This window comes from Euphorbia lathyris, chromosome 5 (genome assembly GCF_963576675.1).
Source record: "Euphorbia lathyris chromosome 5, ddEupLath1.1, whole genome shotgun sequence".
Taxonomy (NCBI): domain Eukaryota; kingdom Viridiplantae; phylum Streptophyta; class Magnoliopsida; order Malpighiales; family Euphorbiaceae; genus Euphorbia; species Euphorbia lathyris.
The window spans coordinates 82,055,724-82,060,836 of NC_088914.1; the positions used below are offsets into that span (position 1 = coordinate 82,055,724).

At 35.3% G+C, this 5,113-nt stretch overlaps 1 long non-coding RNA gene across 1 annotated transcript; it reads left to right on the forward strand.

Annotated features, from left to right (window-relative positions):
- Window positions 1-2,548: 2,548 nt before the first annotated feature.
- LOC136231017 (uncharacterized) lies at window positions 2,549-4,767 on the forward strand. Its single transcript, XR_010689638.1, has 3 exons — window positions 2,549-2,689; window positions 3,551-3,612; window positions 4,182-4,767. It is a non-coding gene; the product is annotated as an uncharacterized lncRNA (long non-coding RNA).
- The last annotated feature ends 346 nt before the right edge of the window (window positions 4,768-5,113 follow it).

Genomic DNA, 5,113 nt, shown 5'->3' on the forward strand with positions numbered 1-5,113 from the left:
TTGAATAAGATCAGATTTCTTTTACTTCCATTTATTTTCATCTCTATCGGACAAATTCTGATTTCTTCTCAATTATCAAACCATTTCCAAATAGAATTACAGAGACTTTTTCTTCATTTACAAACATGACCACCAAGCATAAATCTTCAAAGAAGAATGTTGTTGCACGCACCAAGCGTACTGATAAGTCAGAACAATATGGAGCACCATTCCCTACTTATAATCATGATGAAGGAATGTATGTGTTGGGAGACATATTCCAAGGCAACACTGTTAATTCCTCATAAGATTTTTATGGAGGGGTTAGTTGCCACATCACGTTCAAAGGAACGAAAGGTTGGGTTCGGGAACATTATTTGTGACATCATCTATATGGGGAGACATTTCAGATTCTCACTGATCACAAGAGTTTGAAGTACATCTTTACACAAAAGGATCTGAACCTAAGACAAAGGAGATGGATTGAGCTATTAAAAGATTATGATTGCACAATAGATTACCATCCAGGAAAGGCTAATGTGGTTGCAGATGCTTTGAGTAGAAAGAGTGTTGATATTGTGGCTAGTATGAAGAGTTATAGTTTGAATTCACTAGTGGAGATGCGAGCCATGGATGTGCAGTTAGAAGTAAATGAAGTAACAGGTTTGATGGCTACACTACGGGTAAAACCAGATTTGAAAGAAAGGATCCAAGAAGCACAATGGCATGATCCTTATTTACAGAAAATGAGAGACCGTGTACAACAAGGTAAAAGACCTGATATTTCTGTGGAAGATGATGGGACTACATGATAGGTAGTCGATTATGTGTTCCAGATGTAGCAGATTTAAGATCAGAAATTCTACAAGAAGCACATAATTCTCCTTATGCTATGCACCCAGGAATGACAAAGATGTACAGAAATTTGAGACCTTTTTACTGGTGGCCTATAATGAAGAAAGATGTATCTGATTTTGTTTCCAAATGTTTGACATGTCAACAGGTTAAAGCTGAACATCAAGCTCCCGTGGGAAAACTAAAACCTTTAACCATACCAGAGTGGAAACTAAAACCTTTAACCATACCAGAGTGGAAATGGGAGAGGATCACTATGGATTTTGTGATGGGATTACCAAGAACAAGGCGTAGACACGATAGTATATGGGTGATAGTGGATAGACTTACGAAATCTGCTCACTTTCTACCGGTTCAACAGACACACTCGATGGATAAATTGGCTAGACTTTATGTGGAAAAAATTGTGAGATTGCATGGAGTACCTATATCTATTGTTTCAGATCATGATCCTAGATTTACATCTAGATTTTGGGGCAGTTTACAGCACTCCTTGGGAACAAAATTGCATTTCAGTACAGCTTTTCATCCACAGACAGATGGACAATCAGAAAGAACTATTCAGACCTTAGAGGATATGATGAGAGCTTGTGTTCTTAATTTCCAAGGTGAGTGGGATATACATTTACCTCTTATGGAGTTTGCTTATAATAATGGTTATCATTCGAGTATAGGCATGGCACCTTATGAGGTATTATATGGAAGACCGTGTAGAAGCCCTATATGTTGGGATGTTGAAGGAATGAGGCAATTGGAAGGACCTGAGTTAGTCCAGGAAACTGTTGAGAAGATCAATGTCATAAAGAAGTATTTAAAAGCTGCACAGGAACGTCAGAAAGCCTATGTGGATCAACACCGAAGGGAGATGGAATATAAAGTTGGAGATAAAGTGTTTTTAAAAATATCCCCATGGAAAGGAATAGTTCGTTTTGGCAGAAGAGGGAAGTTGAATCCAAGATACATCGGGCCTTATGAGATCATTGAGAGAGTTGGACCATTGGCTTATAGGTTAGCTCTACCACCAGAATTGTCTTTAATACATGATGTATTTCACGTGTCAGTATTAAGAAGATATAGATCAGACCCAAGTTATATGATTCCTGAACCTGAGATTGCAATAGTGAACACAGACTTGACTATTTGTGAGCAACCTTTAGAGATTTTGGGACGAGAAATGAAACGACTCAGAAACCGTGAAATTCCGATAGTTAAGGTGAGATGGAGTCATAATCAAACACTTGATGAGGCAACTTGGGAGGTAGAAGAAAATACGAGGACACAATATCCTTACCTATTTGAAGCTTCTGGTAAGTGAATTTCGGGGACGAAATTCTTTAAGGGGGGAAGAACTGTAACATCCCTAAAACCCTAACATATGAGTCTTCCCACATTCATATATGTTTTCATAATTGAATACATACATTTTAGATTCATCTCATTGTCAGTAGAAGTTTCATATGCATAATGCGATTAGTAGGCGATTAGTAGGCGATTAATGTGTCGTTAAGATGTAACGATTGGTTAATTGAGTTAGGACTTAAATGAATGAATGAATGAATGAATGAATTCATAGGTCCTAAATTGATTAACTTACACTTTAGGAGGGCTGAATTGGAGGTTTGTGAGCAAGCATGAGGTGTCACCTAATGTAAGACAAATTACACCTCTTTATATTTAAAAGAATGTGCACAACTGATTTCTTATCATTCTTAGCCACAATTTCGACCATTATCTTCAGCAAACCTTCCTTGTTCATACCCTAACATCCTCCAAAGAAAAATCTTCCATTTTTTTCCATTTTCAAGCAAAACAAGTGAAGTTAGGAAGCATACTAGGTGATAGACACAAGTTGAAGGTTAGTATATTGTTTTAGCTTGTTTTCTATGAGTTGGAGATTCTGAAATACCTAGGTATGATCATAGGATTTGTTGTGGACGAGTTGTGATTGAATTTGTTGAGTTTTGGTGTTGTTTAAAGTGGTTATGGGCTGTCCAAATGAAAGATATGTATCAAGTACCCTAAACAGAAATATAGGGTACTGCTTTCAGTCATCTTGGAGCATGTTTTTCATATTGATATTTTTCGAATTTGAAGATACATAAAGAATAAACTATGTTCCTATATATCTTATGAAACCCTCTGTAAAATATGGGACTTTAATTCCATATATAGAGGAAGAAAACCGAGATGGATCATGACTGCCTCGAAATTGAATGTCATGTAAGGCAGCCATGTTGATGTAGCATTTTGAGGACCTTAGATTCATAATTTAGGAAAGTTTATTTATACAAAAGTGTTCCTAACTACTTTAAGTATATTTCTGTAAAAGGATTTGACAATCCATTGTGTTTAGTGTGAGCTAGGTTGAGTGAATTATGGTAGATGCAAATCTGGGTAGTCTGTTTCTTGGCTGGAAACAGTACATAATCATTTTATATGCCATATATTGTGTAGAAGTGATATTAATGTGAATTTTGGCTATGTTATACCCATATATGTCTAGTTTCAGTAGGTTTAAGAAACAGGACATTTGGATTCATATAGAGAAAGTTATGGCAGAATGTGTGCAAGTAGGTCATGTGATGATCTAAGACAAAAGGATTAGATTGCATGAACTTTGTGGAGTTAGTGTCTTGTAAATCATATAGCATTCATTAATTTATATTTTCATTAAGTTTATGTTAAGGCTAATTGTATAAATGTTATGTGACATTAGGAGGACAAGGTGCAATTGAACGCACACCCGATCGTGTTGAATAGATCGAACCAAGTACGACGGTAAGCATATTGCTTATATATGTGTATGAATGTATTGTGCCTTGTGACTTGTTGAGTGTGAGATGTGGTTGAATCTGATGTGAATGATGTGGATAATGTTTGAGTGTTTGTGATACGTCATGATTGATAAGAAAGTCATATGATTGAGTGTTTGTGATACGTGCATGTTGAGCCTTGTGCACATACTGGATCTATAAATGAATATGAGCTTGCTTAGATGGATATGTGAAATGGTCCAAGTTGAGAGTGCTATCCGAATATTGTGAGCCGGAAGCACATGTGTTGAGATATATGAGTACGTGAGTTGAGTTTAACTCCTCCGTAGCACAGATGATTGTATTCCGAATTTAGTGAACCGGAATACAGATTGGGCCCAAGGACCATTTTATATATATTGTCTAAGTACAGCAAGGCCTTTCTAAAATAAGTATTACTATAATAAGTGAAACAAGTGAATAAATTCTAACTTGGTACTGATGATATATTTTAATCTATGTTCTTTACATTACTTTTGTATACATATATGCGTAATATGTTTATTGAGTAGGCAGCTCACCCCTTGCCAACAGATTTTACAGGTTAGGTGGAGTTCTCCTTGCTTAAGGTCGCACCGGCAGTGTTAGTCCATTCTCATCTAGGCATTTTGGAGTCTTGTGATGTACTTTTGTTTTGTAAATCCTCTATGCAGGATAATGACTTAAACGTGTATTGTAAATTGTAAATGCTTTCTCTTATGTATAATATGTAAAGTTTATATGAGATTGAAGTTTATATGATTGAGAATTGAAAGCATGTCTATAACTGATATTGTGTGAGATATCATGTGATCCAAGTGGGGGGGTTACAGAAAGACCCCAACCGTCAAATGAATTTGCGGTTCAATGATATTGTGGAGAACAATCAAGAGATGAGTTCACGATTAAACGCGGTGGATGCCAATATCCATACTTTGAGGAGAGAGCACACGTCAAGACGTAGTGACCACACCATCTCTACCGGGTTCACCTTCACAAGAATATGTTTTATCTTATCTTTTCTCAACTCATTTATCACTTATGTTGTTTTTAATTATGTTTGGTACAATGCTTCTATTTTTTTATTAAGTTTGGTACAATTTCAATTTTCTTATAATATGATGGATGATTTGCTTTTATATACTTCTATCTTCTTTCGTATGCCTTATTTCGTACAATTTTTTTTTTGTTTTATCCATTTTTGCACCAATGAGGACATGGTCCAAATTAAGTGTGGGAGGAGATATTGCATATATCGTTTTATTACACGTACGAATGAATGCAACGAATAAGAATAAATGACATCCATATTAACATAAATACATGTTAATAAATTTTTAAGCAACGTTTTCAATATGCAACAATTGTTTTATGCAAATGCAACACATTTTGCAACATTTTTCAAAAATTATATTATTTTATAAAACATTATTTTTCATAACTTTACATTTTCATATGTTTAAAAAATATATAACTTATGATTATTT